Genomic DNA, 23,016 nt, shown 5'->3' with positions numbered 1-23,016 from the left:
GAAAAAATTATATTAAGTGAAGTAAGCCAGGCCCAAAGAAACATAGGTCCCATGGTTTCCCTTATTTGCAATATCTAGTATATGTATGAGTCAAGCGGAAAAGGTCAGATAATGTGATGTCAGGAAAATGAACCCTTAGATATGTATTTTAATGTTTTTTTCTTTCATGCATGTGTTTCTAGCGCATTTATAAGATTATCTCTTTATTGCTTTGTATGGCCCTCCCCCACAGAATTACCCCTGCTTTCACTATATTTGATGTCAGTATAACTTGTGGAGGAGATGGGGAAAAACCAGTTGTTTAAGGATACAGGTGGACCTGTTGCAACAATGAGAAGTACAAGTTGACATGTCCAAAACGAGCATTACAACGTCGGTGCGGGGGGGGGGGGGGGAAGGGGAAGGATTGGGATTGGGGGGGACGGGGGAGGCTGGGAAGGGATGTGAAGGGTAAACCAAAGGCTGCAATGCTTGGTAAGAAATGTACGCATTATCCTGCCCATGTAATTGTAACCCCTCTGTACAGTATGTTCACAAATAAAATTAAATTAAAAAAAAAGAAAAAAAAAACTAAACAAATGAAGAAGCAAACAGAAAACCCACATATTTCTTTGGGACCATCCTTACAGCACTGGTTTGAGAAGAGGCTCCTTTTGCTTATCATATTCACTGGAACCTGCTTTTTGGAATCCTCATTGCTATGGTAACTCAGGACCAGATTAAAGGAATGGATAACTGACTTTTGCAACAAGAGAATCTTCTCAGGAGTTAAATATCCATGCATAAGACATTTTAAAACCTCATGTCTTTGTTTCTTTGAAGTAGAATACTTTAAAACAAAGTTATTTTCTTTTTCTATGCTGGCCTTCAAATGGCAGATTGTTTCCTTTTGTAATACTCTCAATTAGAAGTTTACAGAAAAGTTTTATATGAGTAAAGAACACACTGGAACAAGTCAGGGACAGAGTTTCCTTCAAGCCTTTGATTATTTTCTTGTACAGTAAAAAGGACAGCACAAATTAACTTGAACTTGGTCATTTCCCTATGTTCAATTCCTCTCTTGGAATCAGTATCCACTTCCCATAACAGTTCCTTCCACTTACTTCCAGGAACAATCTATGGTGCTACTCCCGGTAAAATGAATGTTTTCTGGCTTCATTGAAATAGCACAAGTACATCTTTGGACATGAGGTAACACGTGTTTCAGAGACAACTTAGTAACGAGGAAATATGGAATTGTCATGGTTTATAAAACATTATCCATGTACATATGGCCATATAAGATGATGTTAAGTAAAATGAACCTCAAGATAGGAACAAAACTTGTTTTTTTCTTTTTTGTTATTGTTTTTAATGTACTAAATGTACTATGTGATTTTTTGTTTCTCTTCTATTTTCTTCCTCCATGGTGTAACCCCTGTTTTCACTGTATTTGATGTCGTTAACCTGCACCTTACATATACATTTTTCTAATGTGGGGAGGGGAAGGGAAATAAAATGCTGAAACAAGGAAACAGTATGACCCATTGTAACAACGAGATGAACAAGACACTATGTTGAAAACGAACTTTAAAACTTGGGGATGGGAGGGAGGAGTTTGGATGGTGGAGAGAAAAAAGATGACGGGGAAAAACAAAGAAGATGTAACAATGCTCATTAGATAATGCACTTATTAACTTACTTATGTAACTCTAACACCTCTATACATCATTTTCAAAATAAAAAACATGAAAGAAATTATCCTGGAGTACATTAAGTTGACATTTCCTATGCTCTGTAAATTAAGACCAATTTTAAGTGGGAAGAAGATTCTCAGAAACATTTTTTAGTAAGTGTGTGTGTTGTTCATTAGTTCCGTAGTGTACGTAAGTTAACAGTGGGAGATACAATGAGAATTATAGGAGAAAGAGAAGTTCTATGTTTAAATATAATGGTCCAATACACTATAGAAGACTCTGCAAAACACAACTTTGAAACAATAAAGCCAAAGCCAGTATTTAGATCTACGGGAGTGATATAGAGAAAGCATTACTATTAATGAAACATGAAGGATAAGGCCACTCTCTTTCATCTACTAACTCTAAATCATGGTAGCTAATCATGCAAATTTGTAAAAAGTAGAATGGAAGAATAATTCTGGTTCCAAGTAAGTCAGATATAAGAGCATGGACTTAATTGGAAAAAAAAGACCATGTTGAGAAAGCAGGAATTATACTAGCAATGAACTGGTGGCTAAGATCACATTTCTTTTTCCATTTTTTCTTTCTTTTTCTTTCTTTCTTTTTTTTGGATGGTTGTGGGGCTTGAAGTCTGGGCCTCCACTCTTCAGTCCAAAGCTAGCGCTCTACCTCTTGAGACACAGTGCTATTTCCAGTTTTCTGCTGGTTAATTGGAGATAAGGGCCTCAGAAACTTTCCTATGCATGCTGGATTTGAACTGCAATCCTCAGATCTCAGCCTCGTGAGTAGCTAGCATTATACGCATGAGCCACCAGCATCCCTCTTAACATCACATTTCTAACAGTGTACACTCAGTATATGTAATGTGTATGTTTCTCTATCTTTATATGAACTCGAGTTAAAAATCTGGACTACAGTTTTTGCACTCACGAAAATGATTCTAGTTTAAAAGTTGATACTCCTGGAAAAATAGAACCTAAGAATGTCAAGGAGTCTGGGAAGTTCAGCTTGCATCCAGCCTGGGAGAACAGTCTTTGAGACACTATTTATAATTACCAGCCAAAAGCTGCACTGGAAGAATGGCTCATGTGATGGAATACTAGTTATAAGCAAGATTGCTGAATAAGAGCTTGAGGTTATCATATATATACCTACAAACATGCACATACACACAGAGGCACTTATATGTGCAAACACACATATGAAACAACTCTCAGAATGTGTAGAAATGTTAGAAAATAATTTAAAAAATGTCCTAAGACTAGAATCAAGTGATAATTTTTTAATTTTAGAAAGTCCTCAAGTGAAATTTCCCCCCAAAACCCTTGAGAATATTACATAGTTAGGGACCAGAGATAGTAAGAAAGTCAAGTAATCGTTATTGAAGGGGTTGGATCCATGGAGGAATGAATCAGAGACTCCTGCAGGTGCATCTGAAAACGTACATATCCTGTGTCAAATGTTAGAAGATCTTTGAAAATAGTACATAAACATTCTGAGCCATCAGTCTTTTGAAAAATATTATCGGAGAAGTTCAGAAATGCTAGTCTATATCAAGATTAAATAAACCAACAAAGTGTGGTAGGACAATGAGATACAAGCCTGGAATTCTAGCACTCAGACTAAGACAGGAGATTAGAGAGTGGAATTACATAGTGGTACCTTCCCTAGACTAGGTAATATAATTTTGTCTCAATAAAACAAAACCAGAAAGGAATAAAAAAAAAAACAAGAAAGGAATACACAGTTGCAAGTTTTGGCTAATTTTCTCTTTATGTTTTAAGAAGTCAAGTTTCCTATTGAAATGAAACTCATACGTAATCCTCAGTTGTGTTTTAAATGCTGTCATCATTACAGAACATTCCTAGATGCTAAAGAGCTCAAGATTCATTGTTGGTGGGAATGTAAACTTGTTCAACCACTTTGGAAAGCAGTATGGAGGTTCCTCAAAAGACTTCACAAAGAACTCCCCTATGACCCAGCAATCCCACTTTTGGGCATTTACCCTAATGTTTACAAAAAAGACCACACTAAAGCTACCAGCACAACTATGTTTATTGCAGCATTATTTACCATAGCTAAGATATGGAACCAACCCAGATGCCCCTCAGTAGATGAATGGATCAAGAAAATGTGGTATATATACACAATGGAATTCTATGCCTCCATCAGAAAGAATGACATTTCCCCATTTGTTAGGAAATGGAAAGGCTTGGAAAAAATTATATTAAGTGAAGTAAGCCAGGCCCAAAGAAACATAGGTCCCATGGTTTCCCTTATTTGCAATATCTAGTATAGGTATGAGTCAAGCAGAAAAAGTCAGAGAATGTGATGTTAGGAAAACGAACCCTCAAATATGTATTTTAATGTTTTTGTTTTTTTCATGCATGTGTGTCTAACGCATTTATAAGATTATTTCTTTGTTGCTTTGTATGTCCCTCCCCAACAGTATAACCCCCGCTTTCACTGTATTTGATGTCAGTATAACATGTGGAGGAGACGGGGACAAACAAGTCGTTTAAGGATTCAGGTGGACCTGTTGCAACAATGAGAAGTACAAAATGTCATGTCAAAACCAGCTTTACAATGTCGGTGTGGGAGGGGGGAGGGGGGTATGATTGGGTGGGGGGGAGGGTGGAGGCTGGGAAGGGAGGTGAAGGGTAAACAAAGGAGGAGGCTGCAATGCTTGGTAAGAAATGTATGCATTATCCTGCCCATGTAATTGTAACCCCTCTGTACAGTATGTTCTCAAATAAAATAAAATAAAATTTAAAAAAAAAATTGAAAAAGTAAGCATCATTCTGTTGAATTCCAAAGAAATGATGAAGGATTACAAAAGCTTAAGCCTGGGGAAATAGCGAAGTTCATCTAATGTAGGACTTTGTAGACCTGTCTAAATTAGAATTTAGATTTAAAATAAATATTTTTGTTTGTAATTTTTTTGTAATTTCATATTCTATTTCATATTGAATTTCATATTCTATACGATAGAAGATTTAATTCACAAATTCACAAATGATTCTGGCATTCTATTTGCCTAACATATTCTTTCAAGTGAGCTATAATTAGAACTTAGTTAATAGATAATTGCAACAGTTCCTGTGTAACATGATAATGAGAATAATCTATACAAAGTTGCCAACAAATTTATGACATTAATTTATAAATTTAGAAAAAGAGGAATTTTTTGAGACTTTGGTGCACCATGGTATGAATAGAGTAATTGTGTGACATCCTTTTTCTTCTACCTATATATAACACAGGAAGAAATTTTCTTAATTACATACCTCTGTATACGATGAGAAAAATGCTAGGTTTGGGGTTTGTTTTTATTTTGGTTTTGTTGTTTGCTTTATCCTCGGGCTTAAATTCTGGGCCTGGGTACTATCCCTGAGCCTGTTTTTGCTCAAGGCTACTGCTCTTCCACTTGAACAACAGTGCCACTTGTGTCTGGCTTTTCGTGAGCAGTTTATTGGAGATAAGAAGCTAAGGAACCTTCCTGCCTGTGTGGGCTTTGAACCATAAGCTTCAGATCTTCATATTCAGGTATTCAGATCTCCTGAATATCTGTGATAGATAAAATATAGCTATAAATAATATTTGCAAGTGTTTTGATCTCAAGAATACCACTGGGGGGAAAATGATGCAGCAAAGTTTAGTGTAGTGTTCTTTCCCCAATAGGAAGAGCATCACATTAGAAGAAGTGTAGTATTTTTTCACAATAATGATAAGCTAGTCCTGATGTGAATTTAGGGAATTTTAAGGTCCACCTTACAAGTTGGAAGCTGTTGGGCTAGGATGAATTTACAGCATAAAAACTTAGGATTGATGGTCATAGAAATAATAGCTTACTCTGATGAACATATGTTTACACTTGAGGAATTTATTATAGATACTTCATAGTTTTATCTTCTACCAGAATGTGGCTATTTTTTCTGTTGATTTTTAAATATGTACCCCCCACACTGGAAACTGCATCAATTGCAGAATAAAATGCAAACAGGTACTGTTTTGAATGTCTCTGGTTCGGCATGTTCAGAATTTGAAAATGAGTACTTAGTAGTTACAGGAATGTTGAAAAATATATATTCTGTCCTCTTAACAATTAGTCAGTGTTAAAAGTTAGGAGTTTCCATAGAATTGAACTGTTTTCTGTTTTAGTATGACAATACTAAAATAATGTGTTTTTTCCAAAATAATGGCAAGTATATTCTGAAAAATTTGTATAGTTTGATAACATTCAAGTTGATGACCATCTGATAAAGAAAGGGGTAATTAATACAAATTATAAGACAAATAGCGTTCATTTTTTAAAAAGGTAATCCACATAGAATAATATTTACTATACCAATATAGTGAAATTATATTTTATGTAGCTTATTTTTTAATTTAATTTTATTGTCAAGGTGATATATAGAAGTGGTTGCAGTAATTGTAAGATAGTAAATATATAGCATGTTGAACTTTTTACCTCCTCCCTCATTTTTCTCATATTTTCCTTTACCCCAATACCCCTTACAAGTTGTAATGTAAATTTCCAACAAGTCTTGTGAGTATTGCTATTGCACTGGTTTGTCTTTTGCCCTTTGTCTCGCCATTTTGTTGTTCCTCTTCTCTTGCCAAATTAAGATATATATATATACAATACACAGGATCCCAAAATCAAATATAGTAGGGGATAAACCAGGGGTAAACACAAAGAAAAAGAAATCACATTGTACATCAAAAACAACAACCACGAAGAAAAACCTCTGTTTCCATATCTAGGAGTTTATTTTGCTCAGCATTATCTTATATGGTCATATATACATAACTATTGAGACATTCGGCTCATCTGCTAGGACTATCCTAGACATTTCCTACTTATTACAAATGAGAGAAACCATGGAATCTCTTTATGTCTTGCTTATTTTACTTAGTAGGATATTTCCAAGTCTTTCCATTTCCTTATGACTTAGAAGCATAGAATTCCACCATGTGTGTGTGTGCGTGTGTGCGTGCGTGTGTGTGTGTGTGTGTGTGTGTGTGTATGTGTGTGTATCACATTTTGTCAATTCGTTCATCAACTGAGTGGCATATTGGTTTAAAACATGATTGCATGTAAGTATCACTTAGGGACATTCAAAAATGACAGATGCCACTTCCCCAGACATTCTAAAATCATGATTTCTAAGTCAGGATTTTATGGTGGCAGGTGTTGAGATATCTGAATGAGTCTATCTATATCTTGCACTGAATTAGACAGGAAGATATCCAATATCATATAGAATAAAAATGGTAGTGATAAAATATTCCCTTGAGAAAGACATAAGAGGTTGCCAGAAGTATGAAGTAGTTGAGATAATTTTGAAGAATTTAGAAATGCAAGCTCAGGTATGTCTCTTTAAATAATAATTATGTAAGTGGAAGGGCAAAAGAAGGGGAAGAGAAGAAAATAACTGACAGCAGATCATTGTCCCAAATTAGAGTATAAAAGACATAATCTATTACTTCCAAGTTAAAAAGAGACCAATATAATATGTCGCACTTAATTTAGGTACATGCAAAATGTTTACTTGGCTTTTTCCTACTTTAATGCTCCTAAATAAATGAAGACATAAGAAAAGGTATGTGATTGCCATTACTTCAACCTGAACACTAACTGTGATGAGCCCTCTTTTTCTCACTTTGCACTTGGAAAATAGTACCTAAGTTGATGATGTTGTGGCTGATTAGAGGTAGACTAAGGGGCTTCTAATTGTACAATTATCCCAGAATAGTTTAAAGTAGTTTTTTCTCCCAAGATATCCAACTACATTTTCTGAAGTTGTGCTTTGAACACACCCTCACACATGAGCAGATTATTTGAAATTATACTTCAACATTTCCTTGTCACATTCTACTTTGTGCCTTTGTCTTTTTTTGCACATTCCTTTTGAGTTCATGGTTGCTCTATTTCCATTTCATCTGTAAAAACTGCTAAGAACATTGTTCAACTACCACTTTTTGTTTGCACATGCCCAGTCTATGTATGAAGGTACTTTGTACATGTTAAGCAATAGGGTAGTACTCACTCTCTGAGGAGAATAGTTGCACATTATAACCCTATGCTCACATTAGAGGGCGTAGAATTTAAAGCATTTTGAGACAAACAGTGATATTAGAATTGAAAGGCTCCTTAGGGACATTTTCTTGGAGCTCATTAGTTTACCCAGGAGAAATATAAATATCCACAAAACCTGGACCTTATTAGTAAGTATCCGAATTAACACTAGATCTTAGATACTGTGTTAATACAAGTCACCATTTTATTATTGTTACATCAGAATCCTTCCCTATTGCAAATATGGATGAGAAAATGAAAGAAAGGCATTAAAGAAAAATGTCTTATCTTTTTAGGCATTTAATCCTAGTGGTGAGGGTAATGTCTGAACTCTCCCATTCAATAAACATTTAAAGTTTATAAGAGTACTTCCTACATATAAGAATTTGTGGCATGTTGATTGACAGGGTTATTTCAGCATGGAGATATCCCTAACAAGAACTAGATTTAAATAGAATATATGTCAGTTATGATGTGTCAATCAGGCATTTTCTATTCTAAAGAAGAATCAATTCGAGGACTGTTCAGTAACATCAGTAACATCAGTGTTACTTGTCCTACATTTATAATGAATAGGCTGATATAATATCCAAACATATCTAAAGATATTTCAATAAAATCCCAAACTGAATGGATACATGGGTCACTCATTGAAACTGTAGACAAATTAGTCTTATCTGTGCTGTAGATCAATCTATAATCACCTGGCTAAACAAACTCTTCAAAAATATTCACAGAATTCCTCTAAGTAAAGATCATGACAGTTATATCTGTTTAATTCTTCTAAGGTCAGGATAAAAGAATTTGTTCTCAATATTTTAAATCAACAGAATCTGTTGAATTCATGGATCCAGAATTTTATGGCTTCACATTCATATCTCAAAATTTTATTAATATGACTTTCACAAAAACACTGTTCTTATTGAACTTGTCTATGTCCTTTTAGTTTTCAAATCCAAATAGCATATTTCCTTCAGTATCTTCCTGACAATTGGTTCCCTTGTTTACCTCTCTAAATCAGTTTTTGGTCGTGGATATTTTAATGATGTCTAAAAAGACTTATCCATGCATCTGTTTAACATAAATTTTAGATCAGAGAGTTTTTTCCTCTAAATCCATCATTTCCACCTGTAGTCATTATCACCAAGAATATTACTAACATGGTTGCCATCCAGAGACGTGGAAGCACTTTAGATTTCTTCTTATCCTTCTACTTCCGTCTGTTAGATAAGATGAATGATCAAGATTTTCTGTTTCTGTCACTAATATAATTTCTATGTACTCCTTTTTATGCAACTGAAACTGGCCTGTTTCAAATACTCATCATTGGTCACTTTGTCCTAAAACAACTGCTTACATAGTATGCTTTTTCCCCATAGACTTTTCATATTGTTCCTCTCCGTCACCAAATTACTGCTCCATGTAAGCACACAGAGTGAATATCTCAGACACAAATTCTAGTATCATTAATTACTCACTCCATTGACTGTTGGCATTACATTTCTCATCTGTAAATGGATATAATCTACCAGAAATATTGAAGAATGAATTTGTTGAATTCTAGAGCAAGAAAAAAGAAAAGTGAAGAGTCCTTACATTTTCCATCTTACCTTACAAATAAGAAAAGAGTCAAGTTCAGTTTGTTGGTTTAAAATCACAATTTTTTTTCATGCAGAAATAAAAATAAGTCATCATCAGGCTACACTGTGGTCATCATCCTCACCAAAATTATTATTAGCATCATAAGTGCTAATTATTGAAAGTCTGGTATGTGTCTATGACGTTGCTATTATTTGTCTTTTGATTAATAATTTTAATGTTACCACTGTGCATGCATCCATATTAAAATTTTGAACAAATAAAGAAACTAAAAAAAACTAAACCATATCAGGTAACTTGACTATGTGCTTTTAACAAATTATGGAATAGATTTTTGAAGCATTACAAATTCCTAACCAGTATGAATTAACTTCTCTCTCCGTCACTACACACAAATATTTAAGAGTTTGAACAGAATTTTTTCAAGTGATATACTCTAAATGTTACTACAATATCATGTGTATATCTAAAATTTCCTTTAAAGTAATAATCTCTACTTTCAAATCAAGTATTAGTTATTTTATTCTCAGGAACTTTTAGAAAAAGACTGTATATCTTTGAAACGTAAAAGGTCAAAATAGTAGCATAAAAATTTTAGAGGGAGTCTGTCTTCAGAAATACATATACATATATATCTATATATACGTTATGTGCAGAACGATATAGATTTTTAGAGATTATTTGTCATCAGAAATATGTACATATATTTAAATTTCTGTGTAGAATGATGTACATTATAGTGAAAGATACATCTTAAAACATAATTAAAATTTAAAAAATACATCAAACCAAGTGCCAGTGACACGCTTATAATTCGAGCTATTCTGGGTGCTGAGATCCTAGAATTGTGTTCGAAACTAGCCCAGACAGAAAAGTACTTGTTAGAGTCTTATCTCCATTTAATCACTAAAAACAGGAATTAGCTCTGTGCTTCCAGTTGTGGAGTGCTGTCCTTAAGCATAAAAACATTGGGGACAATGCCAAAGTCTTGCAAACAACAACAACAACAAAATGTATCACATTAATTTCACAAAAGCAAATTTTAACTGCTGTGAACATTTCTTAGAAACATGAATACATGCCCCTGGAAAATGTTAAGTAAAAGTATAGAATATTTATGTCTAGGTTAAAGACAAGACTATTTAGATTGTTTAAGATATTTAGGTGAGGATTAGGAATTAAGAATAATGAGATTTGGGTAATAGATTGGGATTGGACTTTAATTATAGTCTATAGTAGTAATAAAATGATATTTGTAATGATTATATAAAATTATTCTTGCTTGGTATATGAATTATAATAAGTGATAAACATTTTAAAATGATTTCCAATGCAAAGGATTATCAATTCTTTTGTACTTTCAAAAAAATTAAGAAATCTATTCCAAGGCTAGTTTGCTCTAAGACTATATTTGTTTTCTAAAATTAATTTAGGAATGAGTTAAGATTTAGATAACGATGCACAGCAGAAGAGAGTGAGAGGGGATAGAATGATGGACCACATAGGAGCTGTAGGTCATTGGTACTGTGTTTCAAAAAACAGAAAGACTTCAGAGAAGAGAAAGAGGAATATAAGGTGTCCTGAATCAAGTTTCGTTTTAATCCACCTAATAGTTTTGACTGAGAATCAGAGAACATGGGAAAAATAGAAAATAAAGCATTGTATAAACCTGTTACAATGTAAAGAAATTGTAATAGGAAGATGATAATTAATTTCCAAAGAAATAAAAGAAAGGGTAGGTAAATTCTAAAGGGAAAAAGAATGAAGAGAGAAAAGAAGCAAAATAAACCTTTATCAATAACAAACACAAGAGTTTGGAAGTGGAAAGGCAGTAGAAATATTGTAAATAACAATAAAATAACAATAAAAATTGCTAACGTGGATTGAAGATGGATCATATTTTATCATATATGATTTTGAAGTAATAGGAAATGAAAATTTAAAAGTCATAATTTAAAACACTATAGCCCAATGGTAAAACATTGGCATAGCATGTGTGAAGCAATGGTGTGATCGCCCAAACATTACAAAGTACACCCAAAGCACACACACAAAAAAATCCACATTAACACACACACACACACACACACACACACACACACACAACATACACACATTTGGAATATTGATATTATCATATTAAACAGAGGTAATTATCACAAATAGTAAAAATATGTTAATATGAAATCATATTATTGCTCATACTATTTAAAAGTTTACTAGAAATAAAATACTCACAATATACTTGGATTCTTATAGGTCAACTAAATTGAAAATTAAGAAATAGAAGACACGAGAACCTTTGCAAACAAGTTTTAAATAATAAACATTTTGAAACATGTATACTTTTATTTTGACAAAAGATTGATGTTACTGGTATTTTAACTCAAGATTTAGAATATGATAACCAGATGCTCTATGTCTCGCTAGAGATGGCTATATTTCTAATCATTTCACTCTGGATACTTTTATAATAAAGGTCTCATCATTTCAAAGCCTCTCCCGAATCACAAACCCTGCTTATATTTCCCACCATAGCTAGAAAATGGAAGCCACAAATCACCATTCCCTGCTCAAACATTTTTTTAATTCAAGTACAAATATTTCCAAAAAGTGACCAGGTAATGAAGCCTTCTTAATAAAGTATGTACTTCTTGGAAACACAGTAAGGACAAATATGTTTAAAACTATAAGAAATTAAAATTATTTAAATTCACCAACCATATAAAAATTAAGAAAATAATTTTTAAATATTCATGTTAAATATTTTAAAAGCAAAATATATGTGTCTAAATAATTTACATTGTAAAACTCATGCAAAATTGAATTAACTAATCCTTCGACTCTGAAAAAAGAATTACTCTAAAGAAACAAAAGAAAATAATTAAGTTCAAAATTTGAAATTTAGAAAATGAAATGAATTGCATTCTTTAGTTGACTGAAGAAACTGTAAACCCTCTGTATATCAATTTTATAATAAAAAATGCATGAACAAAGAAAGCAAAAGTACCCATTGATCAATAGCACCAGCTAAAGTATCAGTATTTCTTTTTTTGAGTGTACAAGAAAATCGATGGAGGGGATAAGAATGTTCCTTCCATTAAAAAATGTACTCATTACCTTACTTATGTTACTGTAACCACTTTGTACATTACCTTTACAATAAAATTAAATTGAAATTAAAAATAAGTTAAATAATATACTAATTAAGAATTCTTAGAAGCCATTGGTTAAAAACTTTGTAAAAAACTGTCCTAGGAACCCAAGGAATATACTTTGATGATACTATTTAAATACTTAAACTTCAGCAGAGAAGCAAAAAGTTTATAAATGTTACAAGTAAAGTAATAAAGCAGAATATATTACTAATAATAAAAATCATAAGATGAATTTATAGTGGTAGTCAAATATGTAACAAATGAGATGAATTGCCATTCGTTTGCACTTAATAAGTGAGAAAGAATTCTCTAGGTCTTTTAAAATATATCTTAAGATAATGAAGAAACTATTCTGTCACATCATATGATAATCAGATAAAGATGATATTAAAACAAAGAACAGATTGTACTAAGTTGTGGGATGTTAATGTATTTACCTATTTTGGTTGTGGGTAACTGTGGGGATTTCAACTTGGAGTATTGTTCTTGCTAGGCTGGCGTCATATCAGTGGTTAATTATAGGATAGGGGTTCCCTTTCCACAAGAACATGCACCTGATCTGTCCTTTTAGCCTTCCATCATCAATGGCATCAGAGTTGCACACCAACTTGTCTAGCTGACTACCTTGGCTGGCCTGGATTCTGCAGTCCTTCCAGTCTTTGCCTCTAGATAGTGCAGGATCGTGGAAATGATCCAGTGCACCCAGCTATAGACTGAGAAGGAAGTCCACTAAACGTTTGGCTTGGGTTCTGTTCTCAAGCCTCCGAAGTAGTTAAGAGTAAAGATGGGAGCCCCTGGTGCCAAGCAGTAGCAGTATTTTTAAAAAACTCGACATATATATGAGTTAGGCTTGTGATTACCTCAGGAAAAGAATAAAAGAGCAGTGAAGCATAAAGGACAGTCAGAACTTTAACTAGCTACTCAGAGGCTGAAACAGCTTAGCTAGCTACTCAGGAGGCTGAGATCTGAAGACCACTGTTCAAAGCCAGTCCAATCATGAAAATACATGTGATTATCTCCAAAACATCAGAAAACAGCAATGGCTCGAGTGGTAAAACACTATCCTTGGGCACAGAAGCTTAGGGATAGTGCCCAGGCACTATCAAGCTTCAGGAATGATGAATACATGCATGAGCTCCTGCAAATATGCGTGTGCATACACACGTGTGCGTGAACACACAAACACACCAATGAGTATTTCAATGCTACCTTCTTTAATTTTTTTTACCTTGTTGTACCCTATTGCCATGTATTGGTTCACAAATTAACAAAATCAGCTAAGCAGCTATTTACATACAACTGATCATGTTTCTCTAAAGTCTATTCTCTTTTTGCAAGCCTGCTTTTATATGACTCAAAAGTAAATTATTCAGGAGGGCAATTCATCTCCCTCAAATCTGTAGTATTAGATGATTGTTTAGGTTCTTCCTAGCTATATGATTTTGTGAAATTCTGCATCAAACAGCGTATTTCTTTCACGAGAAGGGAAGCCTTTGTCAAACAATTAATAATAGGATTTTCTCCTCCTGGCAAGCATGTGTAGTTTTATTATCTTCGTATATTTCATGATCTGTCTGTGTATGCCAAAGACTGCTGTGAAAATAAAAAGACCATTCTCAGCACTTAGCATTCGTATAACATTCATATCTATGAAGGTATTTAAATATTACTGAAATTGCTTTGGAATAAATAATGTTCACTTTGACTATTTTGAGAAAGAATTGGTTTCTCAGCACTTAGGTAAGAAAGTGAGTGAAAAAAACAAAAGGAAAGTTTGGAACAACTCAACACATACATTCAAATGAAACAAAACAACTGAAGAAAACACAAATTAATTCAGTACTTAAAAACCTGCAGGAAATGCAATGATTTTTTTTAAAAATCAGCTATGATAAGCTTTTGAGAATCCTGACTACATGGGAGTCTACTGTTGTGAGGACAGTGGTTAAAGCCCAGACTGGACAGAAAGATCTGTACACAAAGCCATGCCATGCACCTGTTATTCTAAATTCCAGGAAGAATAACATAAAGTGGAATGAGCCCAAGATCATACACAAGGAGGAAGCCAGAATCTATCTGAAAAATAATCAGGGTAATTTAGGGCTGGGGCATGACAAAGTGTTAAGAACACCCATTTAGGAGACACAAGACACTCAATGCAAACTCTATTAGGCATAATGAAGAAAAAAGCTATAACTTTAAATAATTGGAATGATTGTAAGATTTTGAGTATTTCAGTGGAGAAAAAAAACCATGAGAGAGATAGAGTGAACCCATGTTGTGATCCCTTCTACTTAAGCTATAATGTTGTGTGGAACTCCAGACATAACAGAGTTATCTTGCAAATGAGTATGGATATGCATTTGGGTGATGGAAATATTCTACTTACACAGGTGTAAATTAGATTTTTGGCTAGATTGTAGTTCTTGAACTAAGAGCCTGTGTGATGCCCTGAGCTTTATCTCTCAAGGCTACCACTCTATTACTTTGAGCCACAGTTCCAATTCTGATTTTCTGTTTGTTGTTTGGAGATAAGAGGCTCATGGACTTTCTTGCCAAAATGGCTTCAAACCATGATGGTCAGATCTCATCCTTCTGAGTAACCAGGATTCCAGACATAAGCTGTCTATTTTTTAAATAGTTTAGTAAATCATGTAGTTACAGAAGTTATAAATTATCATTACAACCTGTGTAATAGATGTGTGTATGTATATATCAATGCATACAGACAGAAATATTTTATCGTATCTTTGTATCTACAGTAGATTTATGAAATATCAACCTTCGTTGTAAAATAAAATGGAAACAAAAGTTATTAAGGAGCAAAACAAAGGGAATTGTCACAAGTTTCTTGTTGTTTAATGGAATATGAATTGCGAGAATCAGTTTGGGAAAACCATCTTAATTTAACATAATGGATAATGGGTATTAATTCCAATCTATCTATTTGCCCATATTGTGCGTCCTCACACATGAGTATCAAAATCAAACCACAATTTTTGCTTTTGTATTTAACGCACCTGTTATAATTTAGGGGATTGATGAAGTACTCAAATAAAGATTAAAATAATAGTAAGTGAGGCTATGAGTTAGAGCTGAAAATGTTTTTAAATATTATAATAGCTAATTAAATTGAAATTTTCTTACTTTTACTCTATTGTCATGTCCCTCATTCCCACATTAGAAAAGTACGTAGAAGGTTCTCAGTAAATTATGTGTATAATCATGAAAAAAAATGTATTGAAAGAATATGGGCCCAGTGTGGTTTTAGCTTATTGAGACTGTAGGGGGTAGTGTGTTTTTGAGGCCTTCCAAAACGTTGTGATGGAGATGAAAGGAGGGATGTGCTTATTCTGGAAAATTGTCTAGAGGATTGCTCCCAGAAAGATAGTGATGAATTCTTCCAAAAGATACAGAAAATCACTTCCACAACCATGTTGACTGCTGCACTATTTACCTTAGCCAAGTTATGAAAACAGACCAGATGTCTTATGGTGGAGGGATGGTTGGAGAAAGTGGGGCACATATACACAATTGGATTGCACCCATCCATTATGAAGACTGTTACGTAATTTGCAAAGAAATAGATAGATCTAAAAATATGTTAAGTAAACTAAGTCAGAGCCAGACACACGAAGGACCCATGTTCTGTCGCATATTTTGAACATAGGACTTTATGCAAGTTTACACAACAGTATTAACCAAAGCATGCTCTTTGCAGACGAGTATTTAAAAGTGTAATTTCTTATAAAATTGAACTTTTATTCCAACAAAGTGAATACCAAGAAACTATCATTTGGAAGATATGAGCGGAAGTCAAAGGGAAGGAATAAAGAGAGTTATGGATGAAGAGAGGGAAGGTATAATATTCAATGCAGAAACTAGAAGCAATGAAAGTGGGGTGAGGTTTGGAAGGGTATTGGAAAGTTACATAAAGATCCATTGTACTTATAAACTGATTTGTTGAATGGAAATTCCTTCATACAACTATTTAATAAAAATATAATTAAAAACAATGGAGACGGGGCTGGGAAGGTGGCTCAGTGGTAGAGAACTTGCCTTGCAGGCCTGAGGCCCTGGGTTCGATTCCTCAGCACCACATAAGCAAAAATAAAAAGCAAGAAGTGGCGCTGTGTTTCAAGTGGTAGAGAGCTATCCTTGAGCTGAACAGCTGAGGGACATCACCCAGGCCCAGTGTTCAGGCCCCACGACCGGACCCCCCCCCAAAAAAAACAGTGGAGACATCTGAACCTTAAACTGTGTTCTCTTAAATCATGAGTCAAAATAATAGTTTCCTTCTCAGAAATTTTCTTTGCAGTTATTTTCCTCAAAATGACAGAAAAGTGACCAACAAAATGAATGTCAATACATCACATTGCATATCCTAAAGAGAAACAATATAAAAATCACAGTAAAAATGTTAGAATTCATCACATGATAAAATAACAGGTAGAAAGGATCAAATGCTGATTGTTTTTCCAAGTACGTTACCTATGGTATCTAATTTAATCCTCACAATAATCCCATAAAGTAGAACTACTTCTATTTCTAATTCTCAGATGATGATATTGAAGTCTTCAGAGTTGGAATTACTAGTACAACATTTCACAAATGGTAAATCTTAGCCTGCGGCCCATTCCCACCATATCAAATAACTTCATTCTATTTTGTGACTAAAATACCAGTACTTAGTCCACTAATTCTAGGAAAATTTCCCAGAATTATTGTCCACACTTTAATAATATGTCACTTTATCTTTGTTAGAAAATAGGAAACTAAGCGGGATGTCGGTCCCTAGACCTGTAATCGTAGCTACTCAGAAGGCTGAGATTTGAGGAACGCGGTTCAAAGACAGCCCAGTCAGGAAAGTCCGAGAGATTCTTATCTATAATAAACTGCTAATAAACCAGAAGTGGCACTGTAGCTCAAGCGGTACAGTGCTTGACTTGAGCGGAAGAGTGCAGGGACAGTACTCAAGCCCAGAGTTCAAGTGCCAAGACCAACCAAAAAAAAAAAAAAAAAAGGAAATAGGTAACTGCAATATGCAAGTTCATAATCAATTTATACCTCCCTGGTGAAAGGAACTGCTAAACTATAACATTCTTGATTTCTAGCTCAAAATTGTAGAAATTATATTCTATCCCATAACAACACTACATTGCAGTCATACTGAAAGAATAATCTCCCCAATTCCTGATGGAAACAGATTGCAGGTCTTATAGACCAATCATTTCCACATTGTAGCTCACATAAGTTGTTTACCATTAGAGGTATTTTGATTGCTTTTTATACCCAACATTTTGAGAGAAATGTTTTACTTTAAAATGTTATTAAAGCAAGACTGATATAAAAATCACCTTTGACCCCAGATGAATATTTACCTTTCATATACCCAAAAATGCAGTCTTACCTATCATTAATGTTAGGAACGAGAGGTTAAAAATCATGGACACCAAGACCTAAGCATGAATTAAAGACTCTCCAAGTTGTGAATACAATTGGTTTAAAAAGACATCAATACTACTGCATGTTTTTCAAAATTTCTTGTGATATTGAAGATTCAATGATAAAATATTAACAATTGAAAATAACTCATTTTCTTGGGAGTAGGAAAGAAAACACAAGATTAATCCATCATTTTCAAATACCTTTATTTTTCTACAAATTCAATCTTATAATTATCAACATTATAAAACTAACTGAAGTACAGAGCCACAAAGGAAATAATTTAACTGCATCATCTACATTCAAAAAACTGTTACTGGGGCTGGGAAGGTGGCTCAGTGGTAGGGTGCTTGCCTTGCATGCATGAGTCCCTGGGTTCGATTCCTCAGCACCACATAAGCAAAAAGGAAAAAGCCGGAAGTGGCGCTGTGGCTCAAGCGGTAGAGCACTAGCCTTGAGCTGAAGAGCGGAGGGACAGTGCCCAGGCCCAGAGTTCAAGGCTCCACGACCAGACCCAAAAATAAGAAAAAAAAACTGTTACTAGAAAACAAAGTTATACTAATAATTAGCTTACCAAATTCACTTATATCCTTTTATTCTATTTCATAATATTTCATAATATTCTATTGCATAAAAAGCCTATATACCCACTTACATCTTCATATCTTAATATTTATTTCAGAAATGTCTATAGCTCTATAGTCAATGAACTGAAATAATACTGAAAATATTCAAAGGCTTTTCAGAAATTACAAGACGCTCTCGGGGTTGTTATTTATATTGGAAAAGATATTCGAAAAGCCTTATTTGTTAAAGTTGTGATAGTTACTTCCACGAAAGAGCCATTAGTGAAGATCCCATTGCATGTACAAAACAACTTCAAATGCATCCACAATCTGGAGGTGACACATGCTTTTTGTTTGTTTGTTTTGAAAGGTATATCTAGCAAGCATATCCACAATACTGGTTTTCAGTCAATATGATGGGATATTCAAACCTAATAAATACAGGGTTGATTATCTTAGTGGGAATAGATATGATGTTACAAAGAAAGTTATTTTCAACAGAAATCCGGAAAGAGTTTATTCATCTTGTGAATAACCAGAGTGTAATACCTGTTTGGTCAAGTCAGTGAAACTCACTCCATGAGTATATCTTAAAAGTATAACCAATTTAAGAGGTCAAATACATATTTTGTACTGACAGTCATCTTACAGCAATAACTTACTACCTAATTATATCTGTTTCTTCTTACCTAACATATAATAAGAGCTGAAAGTGGTCTCTTTTATCTAACTTAATTTTGTATATGCTTTGATTATGATGATGTTATTATTTGACAAATAAAATGTACAGAAGGGTGGTTCCACAGAAATGACATGACAGAACACTGATAAATAAAAACATTGCAACACAGTTAGCTCTTTTGAGCCTCACCTTGTCCACATTGGCAAGCAACATTGCAACAGCACACGCACACATATACACATAAACACATGTGTGCACATGTACACACATATACTTGCATGCTAAATTCAGGGTTTAGTACAAAAAAGTACAAATAAAGTTTTAGTGATTAGGACAAACGTTAATTTGCCTTATTACAAAATAATACACAATCCAGTCACCATGGGTGTTACATTTTACTTGCCTTGCCACATGTGACCACTTAATTTATTTTAATTAATTAATTAATTAATTTGTTTGGTGCTAATACTAGGCTTGAACTCATGGCCTGGCTCTGTCCCAGAATTCGTTGATTTTTTGTTGTAGTTTTCTCAAGCCTAGAATTTTACTGCTTGTCCCACAGCTCCATTTCTAGCTTTTGCTGGTTACTTTCAAATCAGAATTTAATGGACTTTTTTTTGTTTGGTTTGGTTTCAAACCACAATCCTCAGTTTCATCTTTCTGATTAGCTAGGATAAACACATGAGCCACGAGTGTGGCTTCTAGTTTTTCCTCTATAGCTATCTAATACTCATATTAGATAGTAATTTAAAACTTAGAGTATAGAAGCAAGTTGTACAGTGATGATATTGTCTTGTCAGAAATTTAAGCTAGTAAATTTCTTCTTAAAACCATAAACAAAAATACCATGGTATAATATAAGAGAACTCACTATTGAACATATGAGCTGTAAGAGCTTTCTAATAGATCCATTATTTGTTACCCAACATTAGAAAAAACTATATAATGCGGTAGTAAAATAGAAGTCCTTTGTAGGAATACTTAATTACCTTGTTTTTAAAGATACTTGTTTTCATCTAAAAAAAGTAGGCCTGTCTATTGTCTTCATGTGATTTTGATGATTGAAGGTGCTTAATGAGAAGTCAAAGTGAATTACTAATCCTTTGCTATCAATTAAATCTCACCTTTTCTTCTTGGAACTTATAATTATTAAAGCAATAGTTCAGAATCAGCAAGCAATAGTTCAGATTCACACTTCCAGTGCAAGTGGATCACCAGTAATTAATCCTTGATACCATTTTCCACAAAGTTTTGTCACAGATACAATCGGCCTGTCTTCTCTAGCTGCTTTCCTAGCCTGGACCTATTCCTTTACTCTACAGGAAAAGTGTGATTCAATTGATTTCAGTCAGATCTGTTACTAGAATTATCAAGGATTTAGATTTTTGTCTGTAATTTGGTCAAAGCTATGTCTCTTTATGTAGGCTAATAAAAATGTATTTACTAAATTCAAGTAAATACATAAATTCCATTTCCATCTCTTTTAAAAAATAAAATTGTTTGCTCTATAAATTGATCAGAGGCATGGTCATTGCACATCTGTCTCTCTCTTCCTCTCTCCCTTTCATGGTTCTCATAGATAATGTGACTGCTCCATAATTATCCTAATTTATTTTGCTTTTATATTTTTGGTTGCATCATTTCACTTTCTGCTCTGCCATTTCCCAAATCATTTACATAGGAGGCATTATTTCATATTTTCTCATTCCTATAATAAGCTGCACATGAAGACACCACTGGTACCATTTTCAGTCTGTACCTTTGAATATGGAGGAAAACCTTTCCTCTGCTCTCTATCAATTCCCTACTCTCCAGTTAGAATAATTTCCAATAGTAAAATTGGAAAAAGAGAAAGAAAATCATGGTGAAATAACAGATGTAGAAAATTCACTGGATTTTTCTGACCAGTTCAACCAACGTGAACTATTAGGGAATACATGTGCTCCCCATTCCCACTGGTACTCACTGTCTCTGGTTAGGCAATTCTGATGAAGACAAGGAACAAGCTGAAAAAGTGAGGAATGGTATCATTCGCAAAAAAAAATGGAGAAGTATTAAAACAAATTTTTGTTTGGGCTGCTGAAAATAATCGGCTTACTACAGTGCAGATACCTCTCTTCATCGGGAAGCCTCCAGTGGGCACTTAGACATTGTCCATGAGTTGGTGGCTCAAGGCAGATATTCATGCAATTACTGTGAATGGCTAGACACCCCTGCACAGTGCTTATATGTTGAATAATACCAGAGTGGCTGCTTTCTTAGTTCACATTGAGGCAGATACCAATGCCCAAACTAAAGTCCTCTTGACTCCCTTGCATCTTACTGCTTGGAATAGAAATAGCAAAGATATGCTGGATCGCCTTCTATTGAAGCATTATATCAAACCAGGTCTGAAGAACAACTTGGAAGAAACTGCATTTAATATTGCCAAAAGGATAAATATGTATCACTACCTCTTTTAAATTGTGGAAGGCTGTAAAAATTGTTCTCCTAACTCATAATGGTTTGGTTAAGATTCTTAAATTTCAAAAATGCCAATCCATCTTTGTGTCTGTACAAAATATTTTCACAATAAAAAGCAACAGCAATATCTTACTTTAAAAATTCATGGATTCCATAGTATTCTTCAATGAATTGCCTGACTTTGATGTCAAAATGTATTCAAGAGTTGTTTGTATACAACTATAATGATTTCTGCAGGGTTTGTGATTTTTAAATCAGAAATCACTTTAACTTATCTGTTGAAATGAGTAGTACAGAAACTAAAAATAGTTCTGGTGCTTGTATGAAAAAAGTATATTTTAAAATACTCTGTATTTTGTTTGTATAATGTCCATAATCTATTTAATTCTCTCCTAGATATAATACTTTGAATTATACATTGTTTTATAATATATAGGTTCGTTAATAAATGTGTTATTTCAGATAGCATTCCATATAGAAAAAGTTTAAGATTCCTTTTTTTCCTAGGTCCTTATAGTATTTTATTTCTTTGGGATAAAATGACAATGTTATCCAATTTCAAATGTTTTGTAAAGATTATGCTATGTAAAGGCCATTCTAAGGTGAGGATTTAACGCACTGATGTCAAACTAACTTTCAGTTCAATGAATTACATATATTGTTACATTTGCCTTTTTTAATTTTTTATTGTGAAAATACTGTACAGAGGGTTTACAATTACATGGGCAAGATAATGAGTACATTTCTCATCAAGCATTGTAGCCTCCTCCTGTATTTACCCTTCCCATCCATTCCCATCCTTCCCCTGCTCTCCCACTCAATCCTCCCTGCTACCCCTCCACCCGCACAAAGTTGTAAAGTTCATTTTTCGACATAACGACTTGTATTTTTGTAATCAATTTTTAATAACTGTTTTTCATTTCTTGCATCTCAAGAATGAAAAATATGGAATAATTCACAAATTTTCATATCATCCTTGTGCAAATGCCATGATAATCTCTATATTGTAGTAATTTGGGTAAAAGTCCTGCTGAAGCATGTAGTATCCTGTAAATTTAAGTAGTTATTGATGCAATCTTTATACAGGCATATATCCTTGGTTGACTGTTTGTAACTAGGAAACCTTATTGTTCCTAAAAATGTTATTGATCTTACTTCTCTAAAATTCTGTGTATATTGGGAAAAGCTTATATTGTTTGGTCGATTGCTCACATTTGCAATTTTTTTGTCAATGACTATTTTAAGTCTTTTTCATTTTAAATTTGATCATACTTTGAAGCCTTTATAGCTAGGTCCAAAGGTGATTGTTTTTCAAGTACTTATTTATAAACTGAGTTAGCTT

General features: G+C 33.8%; 1 pseudogene; it reads right to left on the bottom strand.

Annotated features, from left to right (window-relative positions):
- Window positions 1–22,613: 22,613 nt before the first annotated feature.
- LOC122095083 lies at window positions 22,614–22,713 on the bottom strand (annotated as a pseudogene).
- Window positions 22,714–23,016: the final 303 nt, after the last annotated feature.

This window comes from Dipodomys spectabilis, unplaced genomic scaffold, assembly GCF_019054845.1.
Source record: "Dipodomys spectabilis isolate Male_0828 unplaced genomic scaffold, ASM1905484v1 ptg000333l, whole genome shotgun sequence".
Lineage (NCBI taxonomy): Eukaryota > Metazoa > Chordata > Mammalia > Rodentia > Heteromyidae > Dipodomys > Dipodomys spectabilis.
The sequence above is the reverse complement of the archived record's forward strand: the minus strand, read 5'-3'. Positions and strand labels throughout refer to the sequence as shown.